The 18,136-nt window shown below is 44.7% G+C and overlaps 1 protein-coding gene across 9 annotated transcripts in view; it reads right to left on the reverse strand.

The window, feature by feature from the left end:
• The window catches only part of WASF3 (WASP family member 3), a 136,885-nt gene that overhangs the window by 77,388 nt on the left and 41,361 nt on the right, over positions 1–18,136 (reverse strand). For 2 of the 9 annotated variants that reach the window (XM_086714845.1, XM_086714808.1), the window contains exons 1-2: positions 1,187–1,402; positions 831–948 (exon numbers count right to left, since the gene is read on the reverse strand). The exons of 4 other annotated variants lie outside the window; for them this stretch is intronic. The gene's annotated coding sequence lies outside the window, so the exon portion shown is untranslated. Of the gene's footprint in view, positions 1–830; positions 949–1,186; positions 1,403–2,293; positions 2,563–18,136 lie in introns of those variants that run through there. 3 more of the 9 variants (XM_086714849.1, XM_086714803.1, XM_086714816.1) reach the window with 2 other exon arrangements.

Raw genomic sequence — 18,136 nt, forward strand, 5'->3', positions numbered from 1 at the left:
AGCCTTCAGAATGCAACAGCCTCCTTCACCAATCCATTCAGCCCTCTAGCTGCTCAATGAACAGTTATCTATTGTAGTAACGTGTTAGGCACCGTGTGTCCCCACCCCGGGAAGATCAAAGCCCAATCCCGCAACCCCAAGAACCTCTTGGTCCACCAGAAGAAAACTGCACAAAAAAGGAATTGGCATTCCATGCGATCAACATACACACATGGTACGAAGAAAGCGCAAGGCAGGGAGTGGCAGGAAGACACCGCAGCCCTGGTAACACAGATGCCTTAGTCCAGATGACAGATGATGCGGACCTGAAGTAATAAGATGGGAGAATTTTTTAAAGGGAACGAACTTGACAAACATAGGTATCAGGCAACGAAGCAGAAGGGATGCTGGGATGTCTCTCGGAAGGCAGAGTTAAGGGCTGCGAAGACAGCACGGTCCAGCTTAACGCCCCGCAATGACGGAAATGTCCTGTAGATGAACACCATCCAATATGGCAGCCTCCAGCCACACCTAGAGCACTTGATGGGGCACCTGAAATGTGGTGGGTGTGGCGGAGAATCTGAGTTTGTCATTTTACTTCATTTTAACCAAACTTAAACAGCAACACGTGGCTAGCAGCTAACGGCTTCAACGGTGTAGCTCTTAACACTTCAGGCTTGAGATACTGAGTTGAGGGGTTACCATCAGTATCTGGGGAAAGGAATACCAAGAGAAAGACATACAGACACTCAGATATCTGTTGAATAGGTGAACGAACAAGCAAATGAAAAGAGGAACAGGGTGACCTTGAAGGACTCCTCCCTTTAAAATCCCATCAAAGAGGTACCTACCCTTGCTCCTTCAGGTTTCAAATACTGCTTTCAGTATGGTGATATCAAAATGCACTTGTGCTGCCTCCAAACCTCAGTCTAATTCTTGAAATACTGCTAAATTAAAATTCCTTATGCTCTTCAGTATAAAAAAACAAAACAAAAAGAGAAAAAAGAAGAAAGAAAAAGGGTATCATGAAATTACAGCAAGTCATAACTTGGGGAATAATCCCAGGCCCAGGATAATCAAGCCAGGATAAATAACTGTCTCGTAAAATGTGTCCTTTTCTAGAAACAGAAAGAAGCGGGGAGGAGGAGAGGACCAAACAGCTTTATGATGAGTTCAGGTCATTACAAATATATTACAGTCCGCTCACCTCCTACGCAGTTCAGCTGACATTCAGTTTACATTCCTCTATACTCTGCTGGGGGAAAGGATTGAATTTATCTCACGAAACACCTCATTTTGTCCCACGGAGCATTTTAAAAGGTCAATGATAATAAAGCTGTCCCTAGGAACATGCCCTTTTATCGTAGCTATCCACAACATCCAAGTCAATATGAGATAAATAACTCTGCGACACGAAAACAGATACTGTTCAGAAACCTGAGAACAGGTTGTGTCCAAATGACCAACGTTAATCCGCCAATATTATCCTAATCTGATTGTACTAGGATTTGTTTACTATTTTGGTCCTTGCCATCCCTCTTAAGCTTCCGAATTCCAGTTTTCCAGAAATGAGAAGCTGGCAGGTATACAATACCCACGGGTGTTCCAGATAGCTGTTTCCCTGCCGCATTTCCCCGTGCTACCTTATTAACCAGACTCCAGTTCGACGTTCCTCCCTCTCCATGAGATCACGTCATCCATGTTCATAACCAGTCACATACAAAGTTCTACTTACAAGACTGTTGGGCACCTGAGAACCGGTAGCCTCTGTTAGCTTCAGAGAAACAGATCTCATCAGAATGTCTATTATGAGTGTTTTTAGCTAGAATCGTGTGTGTAACAACACGGTTAACACAGAAGTCTTGTGCTTCCCCTCGTTGGCCCCTCGGGTTGGATACCTGTGCCCCAAGTCCCAGCGCCACAACAGTCCTCCATCTTTGAAATCAGAGCCAACAGGGACACGCTTGGCTGGCCCCACAATTCAATTCAAAGTATTAGTGGGCTCTTTTGCAGAAGGGAGAGCGAAAACGTTAAGTAACAAGACAAGGTCTTGGCCTCCGGAAAGCTTGATCGGGGGGGGGGGGGGGGGGGAGAGTAAATAAACACAAAAAATGTGAAACAAGCCGCACGAGAGATATTGCTATGAGTAGAACAAAAATAACCGCAGCCGACTGCCATCCACTGAACCCCTACGTGTCTCCCACTCTCTGCCAGGTTCACTTTCATTCGTTAATTAACAAAACCACGTTAACGATGAGCGCAGATGAAAACTTCGCCCGGTTTTGAGTAATCTGTTCATTGAGAAAGGACTTACCCCGGACCTAAACACGAGGGTCATAAGACAGCATCTTCTTCCCCTTCACTTAACGAACAGCATTAACTACCCAGGAAACCACGAGGAGTGATCAATTCCTGATACAGCGTGACTTCTGCAGAGATCCACAGCGGGCCCACACCTCTGGGCTAACGATGGTCAAGGAACCGAAGAGCCGCAATAAAGATCAGGGTCACATCAACCACTCATCGATCCATCCAAACATTTACTCTCTCCCTACTGTGCATGAGAAACACAGCCATGAGTCAGATGAAGGTGAGGCTGTACACGGCAAGACACCACACCGCAAGTTCAAAAGCGCCAAGTGGCAAGAGAGACACGGTGACACGCTATGAGAGAAGAGAAGGCTAGTGCCAGCTGTGATAGACAAGAAAAGCCTTCAAATCCGCCTGGGGCTCAAAGTGACACCACGAGACTGATTACTGTCTTCTGAGATGCACAGACTATGCAAAGGGAATATAAAGATAAATGCCGTATCATCGCTGGAGCGTCAGGACATCATAATGAAGTCAGGATCCTGAGCAGCAGATCCAGAGCTTCCTCACAAAATAAAAAGTATGCATCTGCCTGCCCGTCTCCAGGGAAGCTACGGGAAACTCCCAGGCAATCGTTAGAAGGGGTCCAGAGCAACCCCCCCATGTGAACGCATCTACTAGAACACTGCTCAGGGAGAGGGAAGCCATGACTTCGTAACCCCACGCGTTAAGAAACACTACTTGACATGAGGCTTGCTTCCTTTCTTTTTTTTTTTTTTTTTACATTTATTTATTTTTGAGAGACAGAGAGACACAGCACAAATAGGGGAGGGGCAGAGGGAGAGGGAGACACAGAATCCAAAGGAGGCTCCGGGCTCCGAGCTGTGAGCACAGGGCCCCACGCGGGGCTCGAACTCACGAGCCACGAGATCGTGACCTGAGCCGAAGCCGGACGCTCAATGGACTGAGCCAGCCAGGCGCCCCCCGAGCCTTGAGCCTTTCTTTCTATTCGGTTGAAGCTTGCATCTTCCTAACCGCGAACCAATGCTCTGCTCCGCCCGCCGAGCCCAGGCAGAGGCTACCACACCCGCAGCTCTGCCAGCTTCCAAGCATCGGAGGGGACAGTTAACTGCTCCAGTCCCTCCAGCCTCTCCCAGGGGCCCTCTGGCCGGTGCTCCGGGAGGTGAGGTGCCCAGAACACCACACACCAGATGCCGCCCGAGGGAGGCAGCACACCCCTCCCCTTAAGGCGGCCAGCCTGCCAGTCTGCTCCACTGGTTTTCTCTTCCGGACGCCGCCGCCACGCCGGGCACACTCCTGCTCAGGACTGGCCCACCCCTCCGGAGCTCGATTCCCAAGCAGCCCTTTGGCAGGGTGGCCTCCTCCACGTCTCTCAGGTTGCGATGGGGCCCCGACCCGTCCACCCCTGCCCTTCTTTACACCTGCCTCTCCACGGTTACTGGCTCTCCTACTGGGCCGACTCAGGGCCCCCTGCAAAGCATCGTTCGGCTTCCCGGTAGCGTCCCCTTCTCCCTTCTCCACCCCCACCAACCAGAGGCGCCACGCAGGATGCCAGGGTGCGGGGGGGGGGCTCTCAAGCCGGAATTGACTCCAACCGACTTCCCCACTCACACACTCCAAGACTCCGGGCAGGTTATTTGGGCTTAAACTTCCTGAACTACAATTATCACAACAGAATGCACCGAGCCGCCAGGAGATCAAAGAATTTAGAGATTCAGGGGCGCCCGGGTGGCCCAGGCAGTTGGGCGTCCGACTTCGGCTCAGGTCATGATCTCACCGTTTTGTGAGCTCAAGCCCCGCTCAAGCCCCGCCGCGTAGGGCTCGGTGCCGACAGCCCGGAGCCTGGAGCCTGCTTGGGATTCTGTGTCTTCCTCTCTCTCTGCCCCTCCCTCACTTGTGCTCTGTCTCTCTCTCCTTCAAAAATAAATAAACATTAAAAAAATTTTTAAAAATGACGTTAAGTCATAAAAGCCTTATGAAACTCACCAACTATAGACATTTTATAAAATAATTATTCAAGGAGATGTGCAAACAGGATTAAGAAAAATATGAGGGGCGCCTGGGTCGCTCAGTCTGTTAAGTGTCCGACTTGGGCTCAGGTCATGATCTCACAGCTCCTGAGTTCGAGCCCCGTGTCAGGCTCTGTGCTGGCAGCTCAGAGCCTGGAGCCTGCTTCGGATTCTGGGTCTCCCTCTCCTTCTGCTCCTCCCCTGGTCTCTCACTCTCTCAAAAATAAACAAACATGAAAAAACAGGAGTTTAAAAAAAAAAAAAGAATTTCGAGGTTGAAATGTTCAGAAATTCACGATAAACAGCATCCGATTTCAAAGGGGAAAAACGGATTATCAAGTTGTATGACATTTCTGCCTAATGCAAATGTTAAGTTTTTTTTATTTTCAATTTGTCATGTTTTTAATGCTCATGGCAGAGAGGTCTGGCCCCAGACAGCCACCTGTGAGCCCCAACACTTTTGACCCCTAACTGAACTCTTCACTATGAACATTTTTTCATTTTCATTTTAAACTTCTTAGGACCTAGCTCAGTGCTTGGCACACGGCCCACACTCAAAAATCATTTGCCAAATAAGTGAATTTTCTTGAATGCCTAGGTTAAAAAAAAAAAAATCGCGATGCCTCTTCCTGACCTACTTTGACCGGGAAAGTTGGACTTGCTTGTGTCTAGTGACCCTGTATTGTCCCCGTGGGTCACCACCTTCAGTGCTGGTCTTCACCCAAGCAAAGAGGAGAATTGGGGTCAACAGAACACGCGTTTCAATTCAGCCAAATGGTTAATGAGCTTTTGTGCAAGGGGCATAAAAAGATAAATAATAACTGGCTGGAGATAAAATAAGGCTTCCGGCTTGAGGAAAGACTGCTGACTAGGAACAAGCTTTTTAAAAGCTGTTTGGCAACATTATGGGACAATCTACAACCATTACATACAAATGTGGAGTGGTACCATCATGCCGTCTTCTTTCGAGACACTCAGAAGCAGCCAGAGATTGGAAGGAGGAAAGGAGCAGGCAGGACAGATGCAGGGGACAGAGGGACAGAGGTCCTGGTCGGGGAGTGGGCTGACCACAGGAGGGAGGGAAAACAGGGTGAGGCCGAGGGGTCCCTGAAGTTTTCTTCCGGAATTCTGCAGACGACAGAGATACAACACACGCACCCGCTAAGACATCCCAGAATCGCAGAATTTTTTAAACTCCTTTTCTTAAAAGTGGGACACTTTGTCCTTGGCTGATGTTCTGGCACTTTTCCTGTTGCTTGTGACCCCACAAAGATGACAAATCAATGATTCCGGGGAGGCCCCTGAACATAATGGCTTAAAACTTGAAACAGATCCAATTCAAGTGAAAGATTTTCTTGCCTAAACGATGTTATATATTTTTCTCTGCTTTAATTACTGAATCCTGTAATTGGAATTCATCACTGATTCAAAGAGATGCTAAAAATAGTCTGTTTCAGAATGTAGAATGAGAAGCATCATGTAATTTTGCTACTAAATGGACTTCTATTTTTTCACAGCTCAGTAACTTACTCTTGAAATATATCTCCTCTTTTTATTAACCAAAAACGTAAAACACTTCAGATGCACATTAAACATTAATTTTCAATATTAATTATGCATTTATAAGCTTAACATGAAATCTCAGACATAAACTAACCTTGCTTAAAAACAGTTCCTTTCCCTTTACATTTAATCATGACCTTCATGAAACACCTTTGACTGAAGAATGCAATGTCACTTACATGTGATAAATGAATTGAAACAAAGCCCAGCCGTGTTCCAACAGGCTCTCCAACTACAAATGGCAATTATTTTTTTTTAATGTTTATTTATTTATTTTGAGAGAGAGAGAGAGCACGTGCGAGCAGGGAAGAGGCAGAGAGAGAAGAGAGAGAGAATCCCCAGCAGGCCCCCGTGCTGTCAGCAACACACGGGGCTCAATTTCACAAACTGTGAGATGGTGACCTGAGCCAAAATCAAGAGTTGGGACGCTTAACCGACTGAGCCACCCAGGCACCCCACAAATGGCAATCGTTAATAACAACCTACATTGAACCCACGGTGCCATTACAAAGTGCTTTCACATGAATCACGTCATATACATAATCTCCACAATAACCCTCACGCAAACGGGAAAGGTAGGAATTACTTCCATTTTACAAACTAGGGAACCAGTTCAAAAACTGACACAGCACATGAAGATGGGAGGGCCGCTCGCCCCCATCCCCCTCACCCTTAATCCCACTTTGTATTCCAAACTCAGCTCCTGCAAAGACGCACTCTGTTACCTTCACCAGGCTTCCTGGACCCTCCCCCGCCCCAGCCCTGCCAGGTCACCCCTTCCCTCCAACTCCAACAAAGCTCAGGGAGAGTAGTACCCGGGTGTTCCCCAACATATCTACTTCCCATTGTGGTTGACCTTGGGATCCACCTGTTGTCTTCTCAACTCCGTTAGAATCCCCTCGAGAATCTTATATTTCTTAGTGTCTAGAATCATGTACATAAAGGGCAGACACTGAACTATTTTTTATCGCACCACCTATCAAAGAATCATCGAGTAGACAAAGTCTCTCTTCTCCTACTTCCCAACTATGGCATCACTTGCAACTAGATTAGAAAATCCCGGAAGCCGTTCCCAGGCCATCATAAATAGATAAAAAAGAGGCTTTCTTAACAGTGATTAAAGTTGCTCTCCTCTTTAACAGGTTTGAGTCTCTTCTGCTCTCCTGTAACTGTAAACTGCCCTGGTTTCCGACTGACTGCTCAGTTTCATAAGCTCCTGAGGTCCTGATTCACCGGCTGCCTGTCTGGGTTTTTTATCTCCTTGATGTGACCTGCCTTGATTCCCATATTCACCTTTCTGTTCACGCCAGGATTCCTAAGTTCCAGCCCCACCTGGGTTCTCTTGACCCTGACTTTCGAACCCATCCTGTCAACCACAGCAAACCCACTGCCACAGATACCGTCCAGGCCCCTACACAGGGACTTGCTGAGCCTCCTATGTAGGAGCGGTCAGGAGAGGGATATTGCCTTATTTTTTATCTTTAGTTTGCACCTGGATTCGGCATGTCCACAGCTATTTCGAGACAAAGACGAAAGTAACACAGGTACCCGCGGCAGTGACTCTTCACTCCCCATGACCTTCTATCCTTCCTCTTCAAACTCATCCTAAACATTAGGGCAGCCCCATCAGCAATCAACATCCTGTTGGAAACCAAACAGATCATAACCAAGTCAGGATTACCATTCGGCTTCATTAACTATGCTGACTCTTCAACTTGGACAAAGAGAATTCTTACCTAACCGCACCAAAGTACTTGGGAAATCTGTGCATTATCAGATGGAAACAGCAGATGTAAGTGCTGCATTGCAGAGGCTTTTTTTTTTCTTCATTCCCATGACAATCTTTACATATCCCCAAATCCAAATATATTTCAAAGCTAGCTATGTAACACTAAACCTGACACAAAGATTTCACGTGCCATTCAACAAGTACCTTCAGTCACTTCCCCCGTTCCCACCCGCCCCCCCACCCCAGGATAAATTATAGTACCAGCCAATATAACAAATGGGTCCATAAACTTCTACCCACGGGGGACCCTGTGCGTCCACAGAAGACGGACAAACACAGCAGTAACATTTTATGGCACGTCTGCGCTCAATTCCCTTGGGCCTCTGGTCACACTAATGGACACTGTATCTAAAGTAACTGGGGAATGGCTGAATGGCTCACCACCAGACCAGACTACAAGAATACCACAGCTTGTGACAGAAGGCAAACACAAGGCGGGGGGGAATTATCACCACCCAGAAATGAATAGAAAATTTCAGTCACCTAGAAAGTAACTCATTGCCACTGAAAATATTTCTAGCATTAAATTGTCTCCTAGTAATTAAGTAGTAATCATGCAATTAGTGGCATCCAATGTGATCTTGGAGAAAACACGTGCTGAGGACCAGTGGCTGCACGACAAAGGGGAAAGAACAGAGATGTGGCCATCGGAGACTGGCGCTCCATGCCTGGATCCACCACCCGAAGCTGTGGACTCTGGGGAAGTTGTGACTCTCCGGGCCTCAGTCTCCCCATGTGTAAGAAGGCCAACAGTGCCCTCCCCCCCTCTAGAAGCACGAGGAGAGGATGAGCCATTCTGTCAAAGAATACAGCAAGGAGGCAGAGATGCTTCATAAGTGGTGGCTGCTAACCACCTCCTACAGAAAGCTAAATGCACTTGTCGCGCACTTGGCGGGGCCTTGTCCTCCAACAGGGAGGCGGAAGCATCCCCGTCACAATCGGGCAGGGTTACTTAGGCCGCTATGGCACAGGGGAAATGCAGATACCGTGGCTTTTGTGAAGGCAGAGGACGTGCCGCTTTCTCATTCTCAAGTTACTGTAGTTAACACCCACCTGTCTAGAAATGACAAAGCGGATGCCCGTGGCAAGTGGCCAACGTACTGGCTGTGTCCCACCCAGCCCTTGCTTGATTTCTGCAAGTGAAGATGATGGCCAATCTACACACCGAGAGAAAAGGCATGGAAATGTGGATATTCCCAACAGTAGGTATTCTGATGTTTGAAATCCTCGGGGTTTTTTTTACTTAACAAAAGCTCTTTCACTTGTGTAGTTTTCTGTTAGGTTTGAATTCTGCATGAAATGCCAGCGGAATCTGTCAACCCCGAAGGCTACGAAGATGCCAAGATCCAGATTCTGTTCTGTTCTCTCCACCACCCACCATAATCCCGAAGAGCTGACATCACTCTTCTCTCCAAGTCGAGAAAAGCCCACTTCTCCCAAAGGCAGACCTCAAGTCCATGGAGCCTTTTGGCACAGGGGTCACGGTTTCGTGACTGACTCCACGTATAAAGTGGACAGAGAGAATGAAAGTGACAACAACCTAATCAGGGGCAGGCCGCAGACATGAGACCACAACGCACTTCAGCCAGTTTCATATCCAGTTTTACTTTCTCCCTTCACAACTGCAGAAGTAAAGGAAACGCCATGGAAATTTACTAAAATAAATACTATATAATCCAGGTACCAAAGACGTATAATGGTATCAATTTTCATGTGTCACAAGTGCAAAGACATTAAATACTATTTTCATCAGTTTCGATGCTTAAAACAAATGGCCCTTAAATCTATTAACAAAGAGGCCAGCAATATTAAAATCCTTCTGAAGGCAAGTAAATGAGCTATTGTACCTAAAAATACTGAAAAGAAAAAAACAGAGATACTAAAAAGACAATATTATTAAACTAACGAGATCATATGATTTCAATACATCACGGCCCTCCCTTACCACAACCTCAAGAATTTGCAACCAGATAGTCTCTACCCTGCCCGCAAGAAAGCAATCCACTATTTACCACATTCCTGCAACAGTCAAGGAAAGACAGACAGAAGCAATCTGCTATTTACCACATTCCTGCAACAGTCAAGGAAAGACAGACAGAAGCGGAAGGTGTGGAGAAATCTGCAAGGGAAACTGACGAGATTCGCCAGAGCGGTGGCAATGGTGACCCTGCATCTTGTTCCAGGCAGTAAGTGATTCAGAGAGGGTGCCCCTGCTCCTCTTTTGCTGACGACTTGAACGCAAGGAGATTAAATTCATGCAGAAAGGAGCTGAAAACATCTGGCCTCCAAGACCAACCACCCAACAAAACAAAATCCCCGCTCCCATAAACACTGTGAGGTTTCTTACTGAAAACATCTTTTTGGGTCAGGGTTTGTGTTCTGAATTCTCTGCTGGGCTGAAATGTGAACCAGGACTGTATCACACAAGGACATTTAGAAAGGAAAAAAGGAGACGCAGGCTAGCTAACATTTCCTGGGCCTGCAATGCTAATAAGCCAGGCACGCCGCTCAACTGCTCTACAAGCTTGTGTCTTTCACTTGATCCGCATGCTAACCCTATGAGGTTAAGTGCTAGCATGATCCCCATTTTACAGATGAGGAAACTAGGGAACAGAGAAGGGAATGGCCCAAGGGTCACACAACACATAATGGAGTGGAGATTACCACCTGAAAAGTCTCTGCTTCCAGAGACGATGCTGTTAACCACTATCCACCGCCTTTCATGTGAAATTAAATAAGAGTCTCACTGCAAAGTCAGGAAATGGAAAGCTATCAAATTTCCATTCCACTCACCTTACCGTGCACTCCACTCTGAAAGGTAAACTTCACAATCTCTCTACAGCAATCCTCCGAAAGCTGTTCCAGTCCTGGGAAATCTACTATGGACTTCTGCGTTCAGCATATCACTTAATCATTAGCGCCCAAAGAGAAGGCAGGTGGTATAAACCCCAATTAACAAATGAGTACTTTTCAGAGAGTGGGAATAACTGAATATTACCACCAGCTTCTTAGTGGCAAAGGCAAGGTGAACTCCCAGTCCACTTACAGCAGATGATGCCTTTGGAAATATTTTGCCTACTTGGCCTAAATGAATTGAATCCCGTGGGATGACTGTTCACTTCCGTTCTATGACATTACACAGAGATGGCTTGCCCTAGGACTTCCAGAAGGATCCTGCTGTGCTCTAGATGTGCCTGCCAGGGGCAGGGGCAGGGGGGCGGTTGGGGAATAGCTACTCTAACAGGATCAACAGGAAAGTTGGCTGAACAGAGGCAGTGAACGCTCTAAGAATGTGAAAGGAAGAGCTGCTCCCCAAATACAGAACTGGCTCTAGTTTTCTAGGGCAATGATTTACAAAGTGCAGGGCCCCGATGGGCAGGGAGAAATGGAAACACAAAATGAATAGGGAGACAGAAGAGGAATTAATAAGCCTTACTCATAGTTAACATATGTAAGACACCGTGTCTTCCTGTGGACGACAGGTCAGCAGTCATGTATCAAGGTATTATAGGAGGTGGTCGGGGGAGGCTGCCCCAGGATGGGCCACTTTGGCATAAACATTATTTTGAGTTAAAAGTAATCAAAACCCAGCAGATGCAGGAAAAGCTCTCTCCCTGGTCCTCAACTGCTTAATTGTACTGGAAAGGAGAGCCTGCATCATGAAGAGAGCTATTAAGGGAGATTCCCCTTTACCTAAAAAACGGATCTGTATCATAGGGCAACTTGTTTTTCCAAACGTAGCTCCTCTCACCTTCCCCCTAATGATCTCCTCTCCTTTGTATCCTCAGGCCCTACCCCCCTCCGTAGCTCCTATAAGCTTCACGTTGCCTCATTGTCTTCAAAATTTCATGTCTGTGTGGATTCCCCTTTTATGTACACTATTAAATTTGATTTTCTCCTGTTAATCTGTCTCATGTCAATTTGATTCTAAGTCCAGGTAGAAGGATCCTGAAGGGCAGAGGAACGTCTTCCTCCCAACAGTATACAATTACGGGATAAGGAAAGGAGAGCCCTGCCCCAAGAGCTACTGGCAGGTGAGATGTTCTGCAGAGGTTCAGTCCACAGGGGCCCAGGCAAAGTGGAATTACAAGTCATTTTAACCAGTTTCAATAAAACTAATTCTCACAAAAATGAAAGAGGAGGGTAAAAAAAGAGACTCCTGGAACAACAACAAAAGGATTAAATATTGATTAACACAAGAATAAGCTGATGTAGGAAGAGAGATGATCTATTTTCAGAAATACCAAATAAAAGCGGTGCTGTCTAGTTAACAATAGGTTCACAACCTACTGGAAATATGTACAACCCCCCCAACACACACACACACACACACACACACACACACAATGGAGTCCCAAACCCTTAGACTCTTCGATTCCTGGTTCTTCTTCCCCTCTCCGTTCACGGGCTCTGCAATGAGCACGTGCCAAAGAACAAAGGGAGGAGGGACTGAGAGTCTGTGTGTCACCTCAAGGAATGTACATTTGTTCCAATCAGACTACTTTTTGCCTTACATGGGCACAGGCGACTTCCGGGGAAGGCTGTAACCCTGTAGTGCTCAGCCAATGAGGAACCAGGGGAGGGACTTGCCTCTGTAGTGCTCAGCCAATGAGGACCCAGGGGAGGGACTTGCATACTAGGAGATAAATTGTCTGCTGTAACTTCCCCGAGCATGCCTGTCCATCAGACACCTGCTCTTGCAAGAACATTGATTAAAGCCTTGCTTCACTGTGCTCCGAGTCTCTGTGTCCCTCCTTTGACTGGAGCAGTGGGCTTATTTCTCACAGCTAACAAGAAAATGGCAAAAGTGACACTTTGTCTAGGTAACTTCCTCTTGTCAGCTACATGAGTCAAATACAATCATAATCTGAACACATCTATAGAAATCAACTTAAAATTTTTTCAGTCATCAAAGCAATGAATTGAAACAAATTTATATCCACTATTAACAATTTGAGGTAAATATAAAAATTTTTAAATTTTATGAATCTTATATTGCTTAAGGTCTTAAAACGTGGGAAAAATACAGTTTAATAACCTAGTATATATCTATAATTTGTAAGATATACAGGGGCGCCCAGGGGGCTCAGTCAGTTAAGTGTCTGACTCCTGATTTTGGTTCAGGTCATGATCTCACAGTTCTTGAGTTGGAGCCCCACATCTGCCTCTGTACTGACAGTGTGGAGCCTGCTTGGGATTCTCTCTCTTCCTCTCCTTCTCTGTCTCTCTGACCTCCCCCCACTCCCACTCAGGCTGACTGTCTCTCTCTATCTCTCTCTCTCTCAAAATAAATAAACTTTAAAAAGGTATGCATATATTGGGACTCTGTGCTCATTTTCTTATTATGAAGTACATAATCAAATGGTTTTTAAGACCACTGCTTAAGGGAACAGATTGCCTAAGGATCAGAAATTAATACAGATAGTATCAGTGCTTCATTAGTAAAATGTTAAACATATTCATAAGAAACGTTAATAAAGCAAATTTACATAATAATGAGTATAAACTGAAGAAAGCTTCAGTTTTCAAAAGAAAAGGAAAGAAAGAAACCCATAAAAAAAATAATAAAAAAAAAAAGCTCAGAACAGAAAGAAAGCTAAATGAAGTAAATACCAGATATTGACAAGGCCTTCCTAGGAGAGACAGGACCCACAACTGTTTTCATCCCCAGCAGAGTGCCAGGAAGGAGAACCTGCCATAAACAGGGGTAAGAAAATATCAGCTGAACTGTTAACAAACCTTTGATGTCCACACATGAGCAGAAATGTTGGGTTAGAATCTCAAGGAGCCCCAGACACAGGGCAAGTCTGCACTCACCTGCCAACTCTTCCACTGGGATCTTTACCAAATGATGTAGATGGCACACATACAGACAGAACACAAGAGCTGAGAGGTTCCATATCCAGGCACCCTCTAACACCAGGAGGAAGAAAGGAGAGCTGAGAAAACTTCTTCTAAGAAACAGCAGGGCAAAGAGAGATCTCCAGAGAAGAAAGCCACAGACCGGAGGGCAAAGAGGACTCATTAGTGTCCCCAAAACTAGCAGCCAAGCTATAAAACCGAGAGTCCGTCATTGTTCAGAAAGTCGGCAGCCTACGGGGCGCCTGGGTGGCTCAGTTGGTTGAGTGTCCAACTTCAGCTGAGGTCATGATCTCACGGCCCGTGAGTTCGAGCCCCGCATCGGGCTCTGTGCTGTCAGTTCGGAGCCTGGAGCCTGCTTCAGATTCTGTGCCTCCCTCTCTCTCTGCCCCTTCCCCACTCACGCTCTGTCTCTATCAAAAAATGAATAAACGTTAAAAAAAAAATGTAATAAAAAAAAAAGTTGGCAGCCTAGCTCTAAAGCACAGAAATCTCCAAGGTCTTCCTGGGATCATTCTGAAGCTCTCCCGAAAACAATGTCTCAATCCCACTCCCAAAATATCTGCAGCTAATGATGAAGTGGACCTAACTCTTGCTACAGCAAAGTCTAGGCCCAGCTCAGTCCCTCGTGTCAGCAGCATGACCAAAAGAGGGACAAGCCCTTTTTGTGTGGTATCCTCCAGGCTTCACTGTTCATTACACACAGTGACCACCACACAAGAAAGTCATCGAACAAGAGAGGAAGAATATGATTCATAAAAAAGAGAAAAAACGGGCAACGAAGATAAGCCCATATATGACCCTGGACTGCAACCAGCAGACCCAACTATGTTCAATGTACTAAAAAATCTTGTAGGAAAGATGAGCAGTAAACATGAACAGGGAAGGATCTCAGCAGAATAAAACAGAAACTAAACAGCTGAACAGAAAAGGAAGAAAAGAGAACTACAACTTCTGGAATAAATACTTCAATGCGCTTAACAGCAAACTGGAAACAGCAGACAGTTCTACAAATGTCAAGAGAAAAAAATAATTTAAAAAGCACAACAAAGTTTCCCAAGATCTGTGTCACAATATCAAATGGCTCGACTACAAGTGTAACTGGGGTCCCAGAAGGTGAGAAAGACAGAAGGGGACAGAAGAAATACCTGAAGAAACAATGTCTAAGAACTTTCCAGACTGTGATAGAGGACATCAACCCACAGATCCAAGAAGCTCACTCAATTCCAAGGAGGATAAATACAAAGAAAACCACACGTAGGCACATGATAGCCAAACTGCTGAAAACCAAAGATAAGGAGAAAACATCCAAAGCCACCAATAGGAAAAAGGGAACCACAATAAGAATAACATGTAAGATGGGGTGCCTGGGTGGCGCAGTCGGTTAAGCGTCCGACTTCAGCCAGGTCACGATCTCGCGGTCTGGGAGTTCGAGCCCTGCGTCAGGCTCTGGGCTGATGGCTCAGAGCCTGGAGCCTGTTTCCGATTCTGTGTCTCCCTCTTTCTCTGTCTCTCCCCCGTTCATGCTCTGTCTCTCTCTGTCCCAAAAATAAATAAACGTTGAAAAAAAAAAATTTAAAAAAAAAAAAAAAGAATAACATGTAAGAAAGGGACATTTTATCAAAAATAGTGAAAATCAGAATGCAATGGAGTGACGTGTTTAGAATGCTGAGGAAGGAGAAAAAATAAACTGTCACACAGAATTTTTTAAATTTATTTTGAGAGAGAGTGCGTGCGTGCGTGTGTGCGTGTGTGTGTGCGTGCATGCAAGGGAGGGGCAGAAAGAGAGAGAATCCCAAGCAGGCTCCATGCTGTCAGTGTGGAGCCCGATGCGGGTCTCACTCCCACGAACCGTGATCATGACCTGAGCCAAAATCAACAGTCAGACGCTTAACCAACTGAGCTACCCAGGCATCCCCAACACAGAATTTTTCATCCAGCAGAAATACTTTCAAAAACAAAACCATCAAACTTTGCAGTCTTGAGCTGCAAAGACTCTGTTAAGAGGATGAAAGCAAGTTACACACGGAGAAAATATCTGGAAACCGAACATGCCACAAAAGCCTCCTACCTAGAATATATAAAGAATCACAAAACTCAACAGTTAAAAGAAAAAGCACACAAGTATAAAATGAGCAACAGACAGAAGGAAACATTTCATCAAAGAGGAGAGACAGATGGCAATCAATTATTAACACTAATGGCCAACATCACTGGTCAACATCATTAGCCGTTTGGGAAATGCCACCTAAAACCACAGTGAGGTATCACTACACACACACTGGAGCAGTTACAATAAAAAACAGTAATAACACCAAATTCTGATGAGGAGCCAGAGAAATTAGATCACCCATACACCGTTGGTGGGGATGTAAAATAAAAATAGTACAGCTACTCTGGAAAACAGTTTGGCAAGTTCTTACCAAACTAAATACGCACTTGCCATTGGACCCTGGGCCAATACACACTCCTGGGCATTTATTCCACAGAAGTTAAAACCTATTTCCATACAGAAACCTGTATGTGAACACAGCAGCTTTATTCATAATACTAGAAACCAGTCAAATGTTATTCGGGTGGATGGCTGAACAAACTCTGGTGAATCCATACGATGCTTTACTACTCAGCAATAAAAAGGAAGAAATATTGATACAGACAACGATCTGAATGATTTGTAAGGGCATTCTGGATTGTTTTCATTATAATATTTTATTAGGATGTAAGACATGAGATACACTGTATAATGAATGCCTTAAAAACACGCTCGCAGTAGCACATTCTATGTATCTGACTCATCTTTTCATTAGGTGGACCTAAGCACTGTTACAGATATTCAGCAATAAAACAAAAAATATTAACACTATTTTAACTTCCCCAAATACTCACAGATTATATAGTCAATGAAGAAAAATGAGTTCGCTTTCAGTTGTTAGGACTTCTTGAACTGGGAATCCGTTCACTCATGCGGTTTATTTTTAATTCGCTTTTAAAAATTTTTAATTCACTTGACTTTACCTAAGAGTGTTTCTGTAAATTAAAATGGAGCTCATCTTGCAAAACGATATTACTCAGACACCCTGAACATGATGATTTGCTTCACCTTATTCCCACTCTTTGATCACCGCTGCGGAACATGATTTCCAGTGAAGGACAGATTTGTTTATCAGGTCTTCTAAAGAAACAGTGCCATACCCACATAGTTTTAGTTAGTTTATTATCTCGGGTTTGGTGAAACTTTCTTATTATCGAGGTATAGCTGACATACAGCGTTATATTAGTTTTAGGTGTTCACCAGAGTGATCCGATATTTATACACATTATGAAATTATCACCAGGGTAAGTCTAGCTACCCCTGTCGCATACAGAGTTATTACAGTATCATTGGCTATATTCTTTTCGCTGTACTTTTCATCTCTGTGCCTTACTTATTTTACAACTGGAAGTCTGTATCTCTTAATTCCCCCCACCCTTCCCTTCTGGCAACCACCAGTTTGTTCTTTATATTTATGAATCTATTTGTTTTCTTTTGTCTGTTTTGTTTTTTAGATTTAATATTCAAGTGAAATCACAAGGTCCTGGGTCTTTGTCTGTCTTATTTCACTTAGCATAATACCTTGTAGGTCCATCCATGTTGTTGCAAACAGCAAGATCACATTCTTTGTAGGGCTGAGTGATAATCCCTACACACACACACACACACACACACACACACACACACACACACACACACACACACACAGGCTGTTCCCATCATGAATGATGCTGCAGTGAACCCAGGGGTGTATATACCTTTTTGAATTAGTGTTTTCTTTTTCTTTGGATAAATACCCAGAACCGAAATTGCCGCATCATATGGTAGTTCCATTTTTAAATTCTTTGAGGAGCTTCCATACGGTTTTCCACAGTGGCTGCACCAGTTTGCATTCCCAACAACAGTGCGTGAGGATTCCCTTTTCCCCACATCCCCACTAACACTAGTTATGTCTTGTCTTTCTGAAAGCAGCATTCTGACAGGTATGAGGTGATATCTCACTGTGGTTCTGATTTGCAGTTCCCTAATGATTACTGATGTTGAGCATGTTTTCATGTGTCTGTTGACCATCTGCCTATCTTCTTTGGAAAAGTGTCTATTCAGGTCCTCTGCCCATTTTTTACTAAGTACAGTACAATTCAATGTAGGTAACATTCTCAAAATAACACAACTACAGACATGGAGAACAGGGTGTAGGGGGTAGAGTGGCTGAGATTATTTTTAAAAAGCACAAGGGAGACCTCATACGGTGATGAAAACAGTACCGTATCTTGACTGTGGCAGTGCTTACACAAATCTACACGTAATACAATTGTACAGAACTACACACACACGCACACAGTGTAACTGAAAATACACTGAACAGTGAATAAGACCTTAATCTTAATCTTAATTGATCTTAATCTTAATAGTTAATAGAAATATACTAAGATCAATTTTTCGGTTTTGCTACTACAGTAACAGGTATACCAGATGTCCCCATTTGGGAAAACTGGGCAAAGGGCACAAGGGACTGTGATTTTTTGAAATCTCCTGTGAGACTATAATTATTTAAAAATAAAAAGAAAGCAAAAC

Source organism: Puma concolor, chromosome A1, assembly GCF_028749965.1.
Source record: "Puma concolor isolate L17-30 chromosome A1, mPumCon1.1.hap2, whole genome shotgun sequence".
NCBI lineage: Eukaryota > Metazoa > Chordata > Mammalia > Carnivora > Felidae > Puma > Puma concolor.